The sequence below is a fragment of the Triturus cristatus genome, chromosome 4_1, assembly GCF_964204655.1.
Source record: "Triturus cristatus chromosome 4_1, aTriCri1.1, whole genome shotgun sequence".
NCBI lineage: Eukaryota > Metazoa > Chordata > Amphibia > Caudata > Salamandridae > Triturus > Triturus cristatus.
The window spans coordinates 34,746,349-34,765,423 of record NC_140585.1 but is presented as its reverse complement, the minus strand read 5'-3'; positions in this window follow the sequence as shown (position 1 = coordinate 34,765,423).

Here is a 19,075-nt window from a genome sequence, read left to right as displayed (position 1 = left end):
GCCTACAAGGAGAATTAGAGGAAAAGAAACGACAGAGAGAACACGACGAAAAAAAACTCCAACTAGAGCACGAACGTAGCCTAAAAGAAATCGAGCTCAAGGCTAAGAAGGCGGAGGCCCGACCCTCGGAGACCCAACCCATCTCCTCCACCGTGGAACCAAAGGTCCACATTCCCAAAGATGTGGTGAAAGAATACTATAAGAACGACGATATTCAGCAATGGTTCAAGGCCTACGAAGTCGCCATGACCTCCCACCGAGTCCCGCAGAAGGACTGGGGGGCTGGGCTGTGGGGCCGGTTCCTGAGCGAGGGGAGAGATACCCTGCTGGACCTGCCCTCCACCGTGATGAACTCCTACAGTCACATGAAAGAGGCTCTAGTAGCAAGATATGGGCTCACCCCTGAAATGTACCGGCAACGGTTTAGAGACTGCAAAAAGATACCCGGTACCACTTGGGTGGAGTACGTGAACTTCTACAGCCGGGCCTTGGACGGATGGATCAAGGGCAGCAAGGTCTCCACCTTCGAGGAGCTGTTCGACCTAATCGCATGGGAACACTTGTCCGCAAATTGCTTCGTAGAGCTGCGCCAGCACCTCCTGGACAGCAAACTTACAGACCCTCGAAAACTGGCCGTCGAGGCTGACCGATGGGTGAACACCCGGGCCTCCCGGGGCCCCGTGGGGGACTACGGTCGCCACAGTCAGGGACCCCCCCGCCAGAGGGGCGGAGGGAATCAAGGCCGGCAAAGGGAGCTTCTGGGGGGATCCCCGCTCAGCCCTCCTAGAGGACAGTCTCCGCCCTTTCCAGCTCCACCTCCGGCCAGCACCGGGCCACCAGGGAGGCCGGGGCCCCGAGTGAGGATCACCTGCTTCCGCTGCCAACAGGCCGGACACTATGCCAGTGACCCCCAGTGTCCCCTGTACCAGCGGTCCACCACGACGACCCCGCCGACTCGACAGATGGCCTCCGTAGCCCTGGGGGAAGAGATAGAAGACTCCGAAGAATGGGAACCAGCCGCCATGGCCTTGGTCTCCCTAGGGGATCGAGAGATGGTCCCCGGAACGTCCCTGCCCGCCAACACGAAGAAGTACCGACAGCAGGTGACGGTCAACGGTCACCGCATTGAGGGCCTCCGGGACACGGGGGCGAGTGTCACAGAGGTTCATTGTCACCTGATCTCCGAGGACCAGATCCTGCCTGACGCCTTTTGCCCCGTCATCTCCTCAGACAACTCCGAGAGCCTCTGTCGGATGGCCCTAGTCCCCTTCGAATGGGGGGGAGTGTAGGAGAGTAGGGTCTGCAATCCTATGATCACCCAGATTTTTGCTTTTGCTTCATTGGTTTACGACTTTCTCCGGCTGTGGGCCTGCCAATCAGACCCACAGCCTAGCTGTTCTCTCTCGAAATTAACACACATGTACATTAGGTGCATCCACTAATTGGAACTGGGCCGCCTTGTCAGTCCCTGTCTCAGCATACCACAGGTATCCAGGGCATCGGTGTACCCAGGGCCTACCAGGGGCTGAAGCATGTATTATGCCACCCCCGGAATGGCCGCCCAAATCTGACACAACTGGCTGCACGACAGCTGGGGCCACGTGGTGTAATCACCCGTTGCTGTAGGTGTAGTATTCCTACACCTAAACCCTAAAATGGACACATGGATTCCTATCAGTCACTCCTATAGCAGGCCTTAACAATCCTGAAGGCAGAGTGCAGGGAATCATGTGGGACGGTGCTCTGGCGCGAGCTGAGCCCGTCGACGGCTTGCGGAACCAAGTCCTAATAGCCGTTCCATGGTGACGCGGGCCAACTACTTTTAATGCATTATAATCCTTGCGGTTATTTGCTAACTTTGGCATCGCATCACCTATACATGTCGAGTAAGGTGTCATACGAATGGGAATACGAACCCCTCGCCAGTCCTGGTGACGGGGTTAGCATTCCCCCCTTTTAGAGGGACACGACATGGAAGTAACCTTGAACCCCGGTTAAAGTTGACTCAAGCCTCAGCATCACAAAATGGATGCTGCCACCAGACACAAGTCTGACCTCCTGCTGCTGGGAGACCTTCCAGCGAAGGGAGCTTGGACAAAGGGTTTCCTGTCGAGGGCGGTGTTAGCACCATCCCAGACAGGGTTTGTGTATCCCAGGTAGGCAGGGCTGAAAGGAAGGTGATTGCCAGTGGCACCCCGGTGCTCACTGTGCATAGCCCGGCTCAAACCAGTTTCGGGGGCACACCAGCCCCTGAGCTGGCGCGAAGCCGGACAAAGGATAGGGGTGTAACCACCCCCCTCCTGGCTCCACCCATAGGTAGAACCTAGTCACGGGCCAGCCCCTTTTTCTTAGAATAAAGGTAGGAGCGAGTCCCCTTCCCAAATTGGATAATCAGATAATCGGATAACTCCGAATCACGAACTACTTTCCACGAAAGGAACTCTTGACTATTTCTGAAGACTCTCCCTTGTGGCTAAGGAGTAGCCACCCTGCACCAGCAGGCACCATCTAAGCGCTTGCGGTTTGCTGTAAGTCTCTCCTACGGATCAAGACTGCCCAGCTCGACGAGACCCGAGTTCCCTGCCATCTCTGACCTTTTACCTCCCTCATCAGCTCAGCTGAGAGTCGTAGGTGTGACGAGACCTGCGGGACCGGCTATCTTCAGAACCTGCACGACGCTTATCTAGCACGCCCACCGAGGGACCCTCGAGTGAGTGCACCTAGGGTTTGAGAAGCCCTAACCCTGAGCAGCTCCAGCATCGAAGTCTGCCTCCCCAGCATCCCCGAGATCTGCGTGGGGGCCCTTCCGCTCCTTGTTGTTCACCGCGTTGTTCGACCACTTGCCGACCGGCTTGTGGCCCTCTTCACGACGCACCACGATTGTTTCATCACTAGTCTGGTTGCTCCAGACTGGCTCTTGCTCCCCTTCAACAGAGGAGTACCACGGACCCTCCTGGTCCACTCCCGACGCCATCTTGACTCCCCCGCTTGGGTGGCCACTGCCAAGATCCGCTGCCCCTTCCTGGGCCCAGCATCATCGACAGCAGACACCTTCGTGGGACAGCTCGCCCTCCATCCTGGTCGCCGCCGCGCCTCCTGGTCCGAGGAACAGCCGAGTCCGACGTCCCCCACTCACCTGGTCGAGGTGACTTCAGCCGGTACCCTCCTGGTACCCACACGATCGCTGGCTAGCGGTTGAGAACTGAGTCCCCTCTGCTTTCAGGTTTTCCTTCACCACCGATCCAGGCTTGGATCGCTCTGAACATCGTCACTGGTCGCCTGCCAGCAACTTCTTCTTTCAGGCTCCTGAGACTACACGAGGACTCCCGACATCTTGCCGAACTTCACGCAGCCGCAGCCTCCGGGCTAGGTAACTCGAGCATCTCGGTGCTCCATCGCAGGTTCGCTCTACAAGTGTCCAGTTCCTTTTTCGTTTAGTCCCACTGATCGGATCACTCCGGAATCAGTACCTCCAGACTCTAACCATTCGCATTTCACTGTTAGTGTAGATGGTTTCTCGTGCCCCTCGGGCATTTGTGTAAATTGTGCAACTGAAGTATTTTCCTAAGAGTTTTGTAGTGTGCTTAGCTCCCTGACTCATAAAGAGCCAGGGTAGTCTTGTTATAAATAAATATCCTTTTATTTTCATAACAACTTGTGTGGTGTCCTTTCACTTGGTGTTCAAGGGGTATATGTGATGGTAAACAGCTGGCTTAACACGCCCTCTAGAGTTTAGCCTAAGACTGCTCGTATCCACGCTACTAGGATAGCTGGTCTAAAAGGTTGACTTACAACCAATCATCAATAAGGGTCGTTTGGAATGATACACAGTGATCACTAGAATAGTGAGCACTACATATCAGGCCAACTTCTCACATTGGTGAGCAGCGGTTGGGATTTGAGCTTGCTGTTGTTTTACCACACACGTATCCTAAGAATATCGCAGTGAAAGATCACATAAGTATCCAGGTACATATAACTTAACTTAGAATACTCCGAGTTCTACTGAACCGGCTGTTGTAGTGTAACAGGGCTTAGCACACCCTGACTACAACTCTTAGCAAGGGATCAGTAGGTAAACCCATAGTGTAGGTAGGTGCAACACTTACACCTCACTAGAAAAGCATGTCGGTCCACGGAGAGTCTGCAGGGACTCCCTTAGTGGTCAGTGACCCTCCACAGGTCGTGTCACGATATGCAACTCTTAGCTTCAAGGAGATGCGACAACTGTGTGCCTCCAGGAAGCTAAACCAGGGTTCTAACCCTACCATCGCAATACTGATAGGTCTCTTAGAGGCGTACGATGCTAGGAGGTCCTCTAACCCAGGTCCCCCCAGTGCAGATGGGAACATGCCTCCCTTAGAGGGAACCCTCGGTGACCCAGACCTCGACCTCCACACAGAGGAGGAGGACGAGGACGAGTTATCGGGAGACGAGGCAGACAAAGGTCCAGTGGTAGTCGGCAGGCTTACAAGGACCAACTTAAGCAGGCATGAGAATGGAACTGGGGGAGCCCCGGGCCCACGCTCAAGCAGGCTTAACCTTGGGAACGGACGAGCTAGGTCTCTCTCCAGAGGCTCTGGCAGATCGGTTCATACACATGTCTCTCAGGCACCTTCTCAGAGAGGAATGACTTCCCCTCAGAGGAGGGAGCATGAAGCGAAGATGCGGGAGGTCAATCTGAGGATCGAGCGGGAAGAACTTGCCCTCGCCAAAGAAAGACTTGCCTTAGCCCGAGAGCAGAAATTAAGTGGGTTAGATCCCACTGGTGGCAGCATTCTCAATAGAGAGAAAGACAGGGGTATAGACACTAGACACCTGAGTAAAATAGTGCCCCCCTTTAAACAAGGGGACGACATCCACAAGTGGATAACTGCCTTGGAGAGGGCCTGCACTGTCCAGTGCGTCCCCCCAAGTCAGTGGGCAGCTATACTGTGGCTTTCCTTTGAAGGTAAAGGAAGGGACAAGCTCCTCACTACAAGAGCTGAGGATGCTAACAACTACCAAGTCCTGAAGAACACACTGATTGATGGGTTCGGCTTAACCACGGAACAGTACCGGGTGCTGTTCCGGGACACCCAGAAAATTCAGTCTCAGGATTGGGCTGACTTTGTCGATTGTGCCACTAAGGCTTTGGAAGGCTGGTTGCTGGGTAGCAAGGTTACTGATTACACAGGATTGTACAATCTTATCATGCGAGAACAGATTTTAAACAACTGTCAGAACCAATTGTTGCATCAGCACCTTGTCGACTCGGATCTGACCTCTCCCCAAGAATTGGGAAAGAAGGCAGACAGATGGGTCAGAACAAGGGTCAAGCAGAACCAGAATCAGAACCAGGGTGGTCAGAAGAAAGCAGACCAAAAGGGTAACAAGAACGAACAAAATGACCAGAAGTCTTCGACAGGTCCCCAACAAACCAAAGAGGGTGGGGGTCAGGCTTCACAGAAGAAGAAGACTCAAGAAGGCCAGTCAAAAAGGTGGTGCCAATACTGTAAAAGTAAGACTCACTGGTTTAGTGAGTGCACCAAGAAAGGAGGGCAAACTCCTACCACTGCAGCCCCTAAGGCACCTGCGCCCCCTAGTACAGTCAGCAGTGGTAGTGCGCCTCCCAAGGCATTAGTTGGGTTAACCTTGGGAACCGAGGGGAGTGACGACTTAGTCGGCACGCTCACTCAGGCCGTCCTTGTCTGTACAGGGGATATGGATATGTCCCCTGATGCCAGTCCCAATACTTTGGGCAAATACAGGCAGACACCTTTGATAAATGGAAAAGTGGCTCAGGCCTACAGGGACACGTGTGCCAGTGTCACCATGGTGACGCCTAACTTCGTGGACCCTGGACAGATCATGCTAGGTACCAGTTACCTAGTGACCAATGCCAGCAACGTCACTACCAATCACAGTATGGCAGTTGTTGATTTCTCCTGGGGAGGGGTAAGTGGCCCGAAAAAGGTTGTGGTTAGTTCAGACCTCCCCGTAGAATGTCTGTTGGGCAACGATTTGGAAACGTCACAATGGTCAGAAGTGGAGCAGAGGACTCACATGGAAATGTTAGGTTTGCCAGCACATGTCCTTGCTGTGACCAGGTCACAGGCCAAAAGATGCCCCACTGAACAGGTGCTGGATCCTGGAAGAACGGACCAGACACCTTCCAAGAAAAGGAGCAGTAAGGGTAAGGCTTCGCCTTCCCCCTTGCCCCAGGTCGTGGATCAAGTCTCCGAGGAGGCTGACCTTAAAGAACTGAGGGAAACTGAGCTGCAAGAGCTTGAACCTGGTCAGGTTGAGTTTCTGGGCTCAGGGGGACCCTCCAGGGAAGACCTGGGGAAGGCACAGTTAGACTGCCCCTCACTTGAACCCCTCAGACAGCAGGCCGCTGCTGAGGCTGCAGGGAACGCCACAGGTACCCACAAAGTGTACTGGGACGATGGACTCCTGTACTCTGAGGCAAGAGACCCCAAACCTGGTGCGACCAGGAGGCTGGTCATCCCCTTGTCTCTGAGAGGTTTCCTTCTCACCTTGGCCCACGAGATTCCCCTTGCAGGTCACTTAGGCCAGAATAAGACTTGGGACAGAATTGTTCCACACTTTCACTGGCCCCACATGTCCGAAGATACGAAGGAGTTTTGCCGCTCCTGTGTCACTTGCCAAGCCAGTGGTAAGTCAGGTGGCACGACAAAGGCCCCCCTCATACCACTACCAGTGGTGGGGGTACCCTTTGAACGAGTGGGGATCGACATTGTCGGACCAATGGAACCCCAGACAGCATCAGGGCACAAGTTTATACTGGTGGTGGTGGACCACGCCACCAGGTATCCTGAAGCTATTCCCCTTAGGACCACTACAGCACCTGTGGTGGCACGGGCCCTACTTGGAGTGTTCTCCAGAGTGGGCTTCCCTAAGGAGGTCGTCTCAGACAGAGGTGCGAACTTCATGTCGGGATATCTGACTGCTATGTGGAAGGAATGTGGTGTCAACTACAAGTTCACCACACCCTATCACCCACAATGCAATGGGCTGGTTGAGCGATTCAACCGGACCCTAAAAGGGATGATTCACGGACTACCTGAAAAGCTTCGGCGGAGATGGGATGTCCTGATACCCTGCCTCTTGTTCGCCTACAGAGAGGTCCCGCAGAAGGGGGTTGGCTACAGCCCTTTTGAGCTTCTGTTCGGACATCCTGTAAGGGGACCCCTTTGTTTGGTAAAGGAAGGATGGGAGAGACCTCTCAGAAAGCCGGCATCAAACATTGTGGACTATGTGCTCGGTCTCCGCTCGCGGATGGCGGAGTACATGGAAAAGGCGTCTAAAAACCTTGAGGCGAGCCAAGAATTACAGAAAGCGTGGCACGACCAAAAGGCTGTCCTAACTGTGTATCAGCCTGGACAGAAGGTGTGGGTGCTGGAGCCAGTGGCCCCAGCAGCACTCAAAGACAAATGGTCTGGGCCCCACACGATCATTGAGCAAAAGGGAGAGGTCACCTACCTGGTAGACCTGGGAACTCCCCGGAGCCCCCACAGGGTGCTCCATGTAAACAGGCTCAAGGCATATGTCGACAGGGAGGGCATGGGCTTGCTCATGGCCACAGATGAGGGACAGGAGGAGGAGAGTGACCCTCTCCCAGACCTGCTCTCTCAGAACCCTGACGATGGATCAGTAGATGGTGTTGTCTTTTGTGGCAGCCTCTCTGGACATCAACAAGAGGATTGTAAACAGGTTCTTCAATCCTTTCGACATATGTTCTCTCTGACACCCAGTCAGACCAAGTGGTGTACCCACGAGGTCGACACTGGGGACAGTCTGCCCGTAAAGAGTAAAATCTATCGGCAACCTGATCATGTCAGAGACTGCATCAAGACAGAGGTGCAGAAAATGTTGGAGCTGGGAGTCATTGAACCCTCGGACAGCCCCTGGGCTAGTCCCGTAGTGCTCGTGCCGAAACCTCACACCCAGGGCGGTAAGAAAGAGATGAGGTTTTGCGTGGACTACAGAGGTCTCAATGCGGTCACTAAGACCGACGCCCACCCGATACCAAGAGCAGACGAACTTATCGACCGGTTGGCCTCGGCCAACTACTTAAGTACGTTTGACCTGACAGCTGGGTATTGGCAAATCAGGTTAGCTGAGGAGGCCAAGCCCAAAACAGCATTTTCTACCCCGGGTGGGCATTATCAGTTCGTGGTAATGCCCTTTGGTTTGAAAAATGCACCTGCCACCTTCCAAAGGCTGGTGAATCGAGTTCTCACTGGGTTGGACGACTTCTGTGCGGCGTATCTGGACGATATCGCTGTCTTTAGCTCCACCTGGGAGGATCACCTGGTCCACCTGAGGAAAGTGTTAGAGGCCCTGCAGAAGGCAGGCCTCACTATCAAGGCCACCAAGTGCCAGATAGGGCAGACACAGGTTGTATACCTGGGCCACCTTGTAGGTGGAGGCCAGGTTCAACCATTGGAGAGCAAAATACAGGCCATCCAGGACTGGGCTCCTCCAACCACCCAGACTCAGGTTCGAGCTTTCTTGGGCCTGACTGGTTATTACCGGAAATTTGTCAGAAATTATGGATCCATTGTGACCCCGCTAAACGACCTGACAAGTAAAAAGATGCCAAAAAAAGTTCAGTGGACAGCAAGCTGTCAGAAGGCATTCGATGACCTAAAGCGGGCCATGTGCACAGCACCTATCCTAAAGAGTCCAGACTACTCCAAACCATTCATTGTCCAAACAGACGCTTCGGAGCTGGGTGTGGGAGCTGTTCTATCGCAACTGAATTTTGATGGTCATGAACAGCCCATAGCTTTTATTAGCAGGAGGCTGACCCCCAGAGAGAAGAATTGGTCAGCTATTGAGAGGGAGGCCTTTGCTGTGGTTTGGGCCCTGAAGAAGTTGAGGCCATACTTGTTTGGCACTCACTTCAAGATTCAGACCGACCATAAGCCCCTCTTGTGGCTAAATCAAATGAAGGGTGAAAACCCCAAACTACTTAGGTGGTCCATTTCCCTACAGGGGATGGACTTCACAGTGGAGCATAGACCTGGCACTGATCATGGCAATGCAGATGGGCTCTCCAGGTATTTCCACTTAGAGCAAGAAGACTCACCTGGTCAAGGTTAGCTTATTGTCCCAAAGTTTGGGGGGGGTCATGTAGGAGAGTAGGGTCTGCAATCCTATGATCACCCAGATTTTTGCTTTTGCTTCATTGGTTTACGACTTTCTCCGGCTGTGGGCCTGCCAATCAGACCCACAGCCTAGCTGTTCTCTCTCGAAATTAACACACATGTACATTAGGTGCATCCACTAATTGGAACTGGGCCGCCTTGTCAGTCCCTGTCTCAGCATACCACAGGTATCCAGGGCATCGGTGTACCCAGGGCCTACCAGGGGCTGAAGCATGTATTATGCCACCCCCGGAATGGCCGCCCAAATCTGACACAACTGGCTGCACGACAGCTGGGGCCACGTGGTGTAATCACCCGTTGCTGTAGGTGTAGTATTCCTACACCTAAACCCTAAAATGGACACATGGATTCCTATCAGTCACTCCTATAGCAGGCCTTAACAATCCTGAAGGCAGAGTGCAGGGAATCATGTGGGACGGTGCTCTGGCGCGAGCTGAGCCCGTCGACGGCTTGCGGAACCAAGTCCTAATAGCCGTTCCATGGTGACGCGGGCCAACTACTTTTAATGCATTATAATCCTTGCGGTTATTTGCTAACTTTGGCATCGCATCACCTATACATGTCGAGTAAGGTGTCATACGAATGGGAATACGAACCCCTCGCCAGTCCTGGTGACGGGGTTAGCATTCCCCCCTTTTAGAGGGACACGACATGGAAGTAACCTTGAACCCCGGTTAAAGTTGACTCAAGCCTCAGCATCACAAAATGGATGCTGCCACCAGACGCAAGTCTGACCTCCTGCTGCTGGGAGACCTTCCAGCGAAGGGAGCTTGGACAAAGGGTTTCCTGTCGAGGGCGGTGTTAGCACCATCCCAGACAGGGTTTGTGTATCCCAGGTAGGCAGGGCTGAAAGGAAGGTGATTGCCAGTGGCACCCCGGTGCTCACTGTGCATAGCCCGGCTGAAACCAGTTTCGGGGGCACACCAGCCCCTGAGCTGGCGCGAAGCCGGACAAAGGATAGGGGTGTAACCACCCCCCTCCTGGCTCCACCCATAGGTAGAACCTAGTCACGGGCCAGCCCCTTTTTCTTAGAATAAAGGTAGGAGCGAGTCCCCTTCCCAAATTGGATAATCAGATAATCGGATAACTCCGAATCACGAACTACTTTCCACGAAAGGAACTCTTGACTATTTCTGAAGACTCTCCCTTGTGGCTAAGGAGTAGCCACCCTGCACCAGCAGGCACCATCTAAGCGCTTGCGGTTTGCTGTAAGTCTCTCCTACGGATCAAGACTGCCCAGCTCGACGAGACCCGAGTTCCCTGCCATCTCTGACCTTTTACCTCCCTCATCAGCTCAGCTGAGAGTCGTAGGTGTGACGAGACCTGCGGGACCGGCTATCTTCAGAACCTGCACGACGCTTATCTAGCACGCCCACCGAGGGACCCTCGAGTGAGTGCACCTAGGGTTTGAGAAGCCCTAACCCTGAGCAGCTCCAGCATCGAAGTCTGCCTCCCCAGCATCCCCGAGATCTGCGTGGGGGCCCTTCCGCTCCTTGTTGTTCACCGCGTTGTTCGACCACTTGCCGACCGGCTTGTGGCCCTCTTCACGACGCACCACGATTGTTTCATCACTAGTCTGGTTGCTCCAGACTGGCTCTTGCTCCCCTTCAACAGAGGAGTACCACGGACCCTCCTGGTCCACTCCCGACGCCATCTTGACTCCCCCGCTTGGGTGGCCACTGCCAAGATCCGCTGCCCCTTCCTGGGCCCAGCATCATCGACAGCAGACACCTTCGTGGGACAGCTCGCCCTCCATCCTGGTCGCCGCCGCGCCTCCTGGTCCGAGGAACAGCCGAGTCCGACGTCCCCCACTCACCTGGTCGAGGTGACTTCAGCCGGTACCCTCCTGGTACCCACACGATCGCTGGCTAGCGGTTGAGAACTGAGTCCCCTCTGCTTTCAGGTTTTCCTTCACCACCGATCCAGGCTTGGATCGCTCTGAACATCGTCACTGGTCGCCTGCCAGCAACTTCTTCTTTCAGGCTCCTGAGACTACACGAGGACTCCCGACATCTTGCCGAACTTCACGCAGCCGCAGCCTCCGGGCTAGGTAACTCGAGCATCTCGGTGCTCCATCGCAGGTTCGCTCTACAAGTGTCCAGTTCCTTTTTCGTTTAGTCCCACTGATCGGATCACTCCGGAATCAGTACCTCCAGACTCTAACCATTCGCATTTCACTGTTAGTGTAGATGGTTTCTCGTGCCCCTCGGGCATTTGTGTAAATTGTGCAACTGAAGTATTTTCCTAAGAGTTTTGTAGTGTGCTTAGCTCCCTGACTCATAAAGAGCCAGGGTAGTCTTGTTATAAATAAATATCCTTTTATTTTCATAACAACTTGTGTGGTGTCCTTTCACTTGGTGTTCAAGGGGTATATGTGATGGTAAACAGCTGGCTTAACACGCCCTCTAGAGTTTAGCCTAAGACTGCTCGTATCCACGCTACTAGGATAGCTGGTCTAAAAGGTTGACTTACAACCAATCATCAATAAGGGTCGTTTGGAATGATACACAGTGATCACTAGAATAGTGAGCACTACATATCAGGCCAACTTCTCACAGGGAGTCACCGGCAAGTTAAAGGTGGCGGTCCGAACCTCCCAGCCCGTGGACTGCCTCCTGGGCAATGACCTTGAGAACTCCCCGTGGGGACAAGTGGAACGAAGAGCCCACCTCGAGATGATGGGCCTCCCCGAGTGGGTATGCGCCACCACGCGCTCAATGACTCTCCGGGCGCCTTCCTCCGAGGGGGGAGAAGCTCTGCCGCTAAACACCACCACCATCCCCGAGACCCAGAATACACCACCAGAGGCCAACGACCCCCTTCTGGACGAACCGACTGCTCCCGACGAAGGGTCAGTGCCTTCCGACCCCGAAACCCTGACCAAACTCAAGGACTTGCCAGAACTGGCCCAGTGGCCCTGCGAAGGGGGCCCCTCCCGTGAAGAATTCTGCCAAGAACAATCCACCTGCCCGTCCCTCATCGGACCCCGACAACAGGCCGAGGCCCAAGCTGCAGGTGACCAGACGGGCACCCACTGGGTATACTGGGAGGACGGCCTCCTGTACAGCGAACAGAAGTCGGCCGAGTTGGGATCGGCCCGGGTACTAGTGGTACCCCTACGCTTCCGAAGTCTCCTCCTGGGCCTGGCCCATCATGTACCCCTGGCCGGACACTTAGGCCAAGATAAGACCTACCAACGGCTCGTCACCCACTTCTATTGGCCCAAGATGCGAGCAAATGTGGAGGCCCACTGCAAATCCTGCCCCACGTGCCAGGCCAGCGGAAAGAGTGGGGGCAAGCGCAAGGCTCCGCTACAGCCCTTCCCCGTCGTCAGTACCCCTTTTGAGCGGGTAGGAATCGACATTGTGGGACCGCTGGACCCCAAGACCGCCCTGGGCCACTGGTTCATCCTCGTCCTAGTGGATCATGCCACCCGTTACCCCGAGGCCATCCCTCTCCGCACCGTGACGGCCCCCGTGGTGGGCCGGGCCTTGATGGGGATCTTCTCCCGCATGGGGTTCCCCCGCGAAGTCGTGAGTGACCGGGGTACAAACTTTATCTCCCGTTATATGAAATCCCTCTGGGAGCAGTGCGGAGTATCATACAAATTCACCACCCCATACCACCCCCAAGGAAACGGACTAGTCGAGCGCTTTAACAAAACGCTGAAGGGAATGATCATGTGCCTCGAGGAACCCCTACGCCGGAGGTGGGACGTCCTCCTCCCATGTCTCCTGTTCGCCTACCGGGAGGTTCCCCAAAAATCCCTGGGGTTCAGCCCATTCGAACTATTATATGGACACCCCGTCCGAGGACCCCTGAGCCTGGTCAAGGAGGGGTGGGAGACAACCCCCCGGGGGACCCCTCCGGACGTGTTCCGATACATCTTGGCGCTCCGCAACCAGACCCGGAAATTCCGAGAACTCGCAGAAGCAAACCTCGAGGCCAGTCAAGAAGAAATGAAGCGCTGGTATGACCAGAATGCTACGCTGGTCGAGTTTCAGCCGGGCCAACAAGTCTGGGTCATGGCCCCGGTGAGACCCTGCGCTCTCCAAGATAAATGGACTGGGCCCTTCAAGGTGGTCGAGCGGAAGAGCCAAGTCACCTATCTCATCGATGTACAGTCCCCGCGGTACCGCCTCAAGCCCCACTTTGTACGGACTGAATTAAGTCTACTCCTGGCCACCGACGATGGGGCCGAAGAAGACACCGAGCCCCTTCCAGACCCCCTGGGGGCGAAGGAAACCGATGGATCCGTGGAGGGAGTGAGACTGTCGACCGCCCTCACAGCCCAACAGACCGACGACTGCCGCCAGCTACTAGGGCAGTTCGCGGATCTCTTCTCCCTGACCCCCGGGGTCACCAGCTGGTGTGTCCACGATGTGGACACCGGAGACAGCCCGCCAGTGAGACATCGGGCCTACTGGGTCCCTGATCGGGTCCGGACCTGCATCCAGACCGAGGTGGCAAAGATGTTAGACCTCGGGGTGATTGAACCCTCCGACAGCCCCTGGGCCAGCCCGGTGGTCCTGGTTCCGAAAGCGACTACCCCGGGTGTTGCCCCCGAGCTGAGGTTTTGCGTGGACTACCGAGGCCTCAATGCGGTCACCCGAGCAGACGCTCACCCTATCCCCCGTGCCGACGAACTCATTGACCTCCTTGGGGCCGCCCGCTACCTCAGCACCTTCGACCTGACCAGTGGGTACTGGCAGATTGCCCTCACCGAGGGAGCCAAGGAGCGCTCCGCCTTCTCCACCCCGGATGGGCACTACCGCTTCAGGCGGATGCCGTTCGGAATGAAAAATGCCCCGGCCACATTCCAGCGGCTGGTGAACAGGGTCCTGTCCGGACTAGAGGGGTTCAGCGCCGCATACCTTGACGACATAGCGGTCTTCAGCTCCCAATGGACCGAGCACCTCCAGCACCTCCGTCAAGTCCTGCTGGCTCTGCGCCGAGCCGGCCTCACCGTCAAAGCTAGCAAATGTCAAATTGGGCACGGCTCCGTAACCTATCTGGGGCACCAGGTGGGCAGTGGGCAGGTCGCCCCCCTCCAGCCGAAGATCGACGCCATCTTGTCCTGGGAACCCCCTGCAACCCAAACGGAAGTCCGGGCCTTCCTGGGCCTCACCGGCTACTATCGGAGGTTTATTAAAAACTATGGCAGCATCGCAGGCCCTCTCACAGAACTAACCTCCAAAAAACACCCCAAGAAAATACACTGGACTCCCTCCTGCCAGAAGGCGTTCGATACCCTAAAGGCCGCAATGTGCGCGGCCCCAGTGCTTAAAGCACCCGACTACGCCCAGGAGTTTGTGGTCCAGACGGACGCCTCGGAACACGGCATCGGGGCAGTCCTCTCACAGTACGACGACAAAGGCATAGATCATCCCATAGCCTTCATCAGCCGAAGGTTACTGCCCCGGGAACAGCGGTGGAGCACAATTGAACGAGAGACGTTCGCAGTAGTCTGGGCCCTCAAACAGCTACGGCCCTACCTGTTCGGAATACACTTCCGAGTACAAACCGATCATCGACCCCTGCGGTGGTTGATGCAGATGTGAGGGGAAAACCCCAAGCTGCTACGCTGGTCCATCTCTCTCCAGGGAATGGATTTCACTGTGGAACATCGCCCCGGGACTGACCACGCCAACGCGGACGGCCTGTCCCGATTCTTCCGCTTCGGCGAGGAGAACTCCCAAGTGGATGGGTAGTTCTCCCCGCTTTTCAGCTGGGGGGGGCACGTGTGAGACCGGCCTCGTGGCGTGGGCCCTCCCGACCAGCAAGTTACACTACAACCACGCCGAACCTCGTGGGCACGGCCTCCCGGCTTCCGTGGACCAACATCCCGAGGGCCGACCAGATCCCCAACGCACATGCCCGGCCGGGGGAGAACGAAACCCCCCCCCCAAACCAGACCGAGAGGCGCCGACCCTGTCACACCTCTGGTCTCTCCCCGAGGGAGGTTTCGATCGACCACTAGGCCCCCGGTGAGCGGGCGCCTCGCCTGCTGGGTGTCTGGAGTCCCTCCCAGACCCACCTGAACAGATCAAGGGGCCGAGCGAAAGGAAACCCCGACACACCGCCCCCAGGACCAGACCCCTCTCCGCGAGGACTCCGGACTTCAAAGAGGAGGAGGAGTATAACAAGGGGTGCTGAAGGGACAAGAGGCAGAGAAGATCTGGACTGACGAGAGCCTGCGGACTTGGTCGCGGCTCGATCGCTCCCCGAACAGAAGAACGCAACCCGAACGCTGAACCATCTGAGCCCTGCTGACGCTGTCGCGGCTCCCCGAACTCTGAACCATCTGAGCCCTGCTGACACTGTCGCGGCTCCCCGAACTCTGAACCATCTGAGCCCTGCTGACGCTATCGCGGCTCCCCGAACTCTGAACCATCTGAGCCCTGCTGACGCTGTCGCGGCTTCCCGAACTCTGAACCATCTGAGTCCTGCTGACGCTGTCGCGGCTCCCCGAGCTCTGAACCATCTGAGTCCTGCTGACGCCGTCGCGGCTCCCCGAACTACGAACCTCCGGTGCCTGCTGAGTGACTCGCGGCCCGCTCCTCCAAGAGAAACGGCAGAGATTGCCGAGACAAGCAACATCCCCTCAGCTTGAGGATTGAGAGCTGTGCGCCGGATACCTCGCAGAGACACTGATTCAAAGACTGTCCCGCTACCCCTTTTCCCTCATCACGAGATCGCTGCCGCTTGCGGCCATAATTCTGCACCTGCCTTCCGGATCCTAAAGATCCCTGACAACTACCGATAAAAGTCTATTGTCTTACAACGAATTACTGTGTGGTGTCCCTCTATCCGCAGAAGAAAGAAGCGTAGTGTGTGTGATCCTAGGTGCGAGACCCTTCCAGGAAGGGCCTCCCTGCTCTTGCTCGGCCTAACTCTGGGAAAGGTGGGCCTCAGGGTGGTCAGGAACACATTCCGCAGCCTCCCCGGGGAACGCCTTTCAACATTTGTGTGTCCAGAGTCCAGTCTGTGTGTTAATGTGATCCCTGCAGATGTTTGTGTGTCCAGAGTCCAGTCTGTGTGTTAATGTGATCCCTGCAGATGTTTGTGTGTCCAGAGTCCAGTCTGTGTGTTAATGTGATCCCTGCAGATGTCTGTGTGTCCAGAGTCCAGTCTGTGTGTTAATGTGATCCCTGGAGATGTCTGTGTGTCCAGAGTCCAGCCTGTGTGTTAATGTGATCCCTGCAGATGTCTGTGTGTCCAGAGTCCAGCCTGTGTGTTAATGTGATCCCTGCTGATGTCTGTGTGTCCAGAGTCCAGTCTGTTTGTTAATGTGATCCCTGCAGATGTCTGTGTGTCCAGAGTCCAGTCTGTTTGTTAATGTGATCCCTGCAGATGTGTCTGTGTGTCCAGAGTCCAGTCTGTATGTTAATGTGATCCCTGTAGATGTGTGTGTCCAGAGTCCAGTCTGTTTGTTAATGTGATCCCTGCAGATGTCTGTGTGTCCAGAGTCCAGTCTGTTTGTTAATGTGATCCCTGCAGATGTGTCTGTGTGTCCAGAGTCCAGTCTGTATGTTAATGTGATCCCTGTAGATGTGTGTGTCCAGAGTCCAGTCTGTTTGTTAATGTGATCCCTGCAGATGTCTGTGTGTCCAGAGTCCAGTCTGTGTGTTAATGTGATCCCTGCAGATGTGTGTGTCCAGAGTCCAGTCTGTTTGTTAATGTGATCCCTGCAGATGTCTGTGTGTCCAGAGTCCAGCCTGTGTGTTAATGTGATCCCTGCAGATGTCTGTGTGTCCAGAGTCCAGCCTGTGTGTTAATGTGATCCCTGCTGATGTCTGTGTGTCCAGAGTCCAGTCTGTTTGTTAATGTGATCCCTGCAGATGTCTGTGTGTCCAGAGTCCAGTCTGTTTGTTAATGTGATCCCTGCAGATGTGTGTGTCCAGAGTCCAGTCTGTTTGTTAATGTGATCCCTGCAGATGTCTGTGTGTCCAGAGTCCAGTCTGTGTGTTAATGTGATCCCTGCGGGTGTCTGTGTGTCCAGAGTCCAGTCTGTGTGTTAATGTGATCCCTGCAGATGTTTGTGTGTCCAGAGTCCAGTCTGTGTGTTAATGTGATCCCTGCAGATGTCTGTGTGTCCAGAGTCCAGTCTGTGTGTTAATGTGATCCCTGCAGATGTTTGTGTGTCCAGAGTCCAGTCTGTGTGTTAATGTGATCCCTGCAGATGTCTGTGTGTCCAGAGTCCAGTCTGTGTGTTAATGTGATCCCTGCAGATGTATGTGTGTCCAGAGTCCAGTCTGTGTGTTAATGTGATCCCTGCAGATGTCTGTGTGTCCAGAGTCCAGTCTGTTTGTTAATGTGATCCCTGCAGATGTCTGTGTGTCCAGAGTCCAGTCTGTGTGTTAATGTGATCCCTGCGGATGTCTGTGTGTCCAGAGTCCAGTCTGTTTGTTAAAGTGATCCCTGCAGATGTCTGTGTGTCCAGAGTCCAGTCTGTGTGTTACTGTGATCCCTGCAGATGTGTCTGTGTGTCCAGAGTCCAGTCTGTGTGTTAATGTGATCCCTGCAGATGTCTGTGTGCCCAGAGTCCAGTCTGTTTGTTAAAGTGATCCCTGCGGATGTCTGTGTGTCCAGAGTCAGTCTGTTTGTTAATGTGATCCCTGCAGATGTGTGTGTCCAGAGTCCAGTCTGTGTGTTAATGGGATCCCTGCGGATGTCTGTGTGTCCAGACAGCCGCAGAATTAAACCCGACTTGGTGCTCTAAGGAATGGTTTTTGGTGCTACGGGGTCCCAGCCAGTGGCAGAAAGCATTGTGACTAAATAAGTCATTATTTATATATTAAAAAAACTCACATTACACACAGTATATAATAGGCCGCCAGAAAATATGCTAAAATGTTTAGCTTTAATAACAGAGGAGTGCTTCTAAGGTTTAGATTTTAGTAATAGGCAGACGGTCCCTATTGCATTTGTATAACTGTCGATTAAAAGCGCGCTCCAGAGCTCAGCTGGTGGCACCCTCATAACCTCTCAGAAATAACCCTTTGCTCTCAGGAAGCTTCAGGTGACTCCATCAATCCCAGCCCCGCTGGCTCTCAAGCGCCGTCGCGAGTGCAGAGGAAGCAGTAACACGTCGACGTCTCTTTCAGGCGGCAGCACCCTGGCAGGAAGGCTTGTTTCTCGTCAGCTGTCTGCCCCCCACAGCACAGAAGGCTCCCCGCTTCTATTTTAGCTGAGACATCTCAACTCTCCGAATTAACCGCCCCGGGACCGTCATCTTTTTACAAGAGTTGAGGTCATGTTTTTGGTAAATTATAAAGCTCTGCGCGCGTCGTGCCCCACAGACCCCGCCCACTTCCACCTCTGTTTCTGAGCACTGAGAGGCCAGAGGGGACATATTTGGGACAGGAGCCGTTTAGAAACGCGCCTTCCCGGTTTCGGAGAGCTATTTCCGTGCCAGCATCGCCTGGCTGTCACTGCCAGTTCTTCCCCCGGGGTGCCAGTCCCGTGGCATTCATGAATGAGTGAATGAGACATTCCAAGGGTCCAACTTTGGCACTTCCTTCTTTTCCTGGAGCTGGACAGACGGTCACATTCACTTTCCAAGTATCATTTTTTTCTCAGGAAGCTAAACTTCCAGCATTCTTCCCTGAAATGTTTTTTACCATATTTGGAAACAAGCATTGCTAAAGTCAGCAGGCCTCGCCTATGGGAGATCTATTGAGTTTGTCAATTTTTGTACGTAGCCATGTTGTACAGCAGTGCAGCTCCTGTGCAGCACAGCTGAAATAAATGAAACAAGCATTGGCATAGCCAATAGGTCTCGCCTTTGGGACCTGCTGCATAACTAAATACTTATAAGGTCCCAAAGGCGAGACCTATTGGCTATGCCAATGCTTGTTATAAAAGGCAGTTGTTGATTAGGCTCTACATCCTTGAAT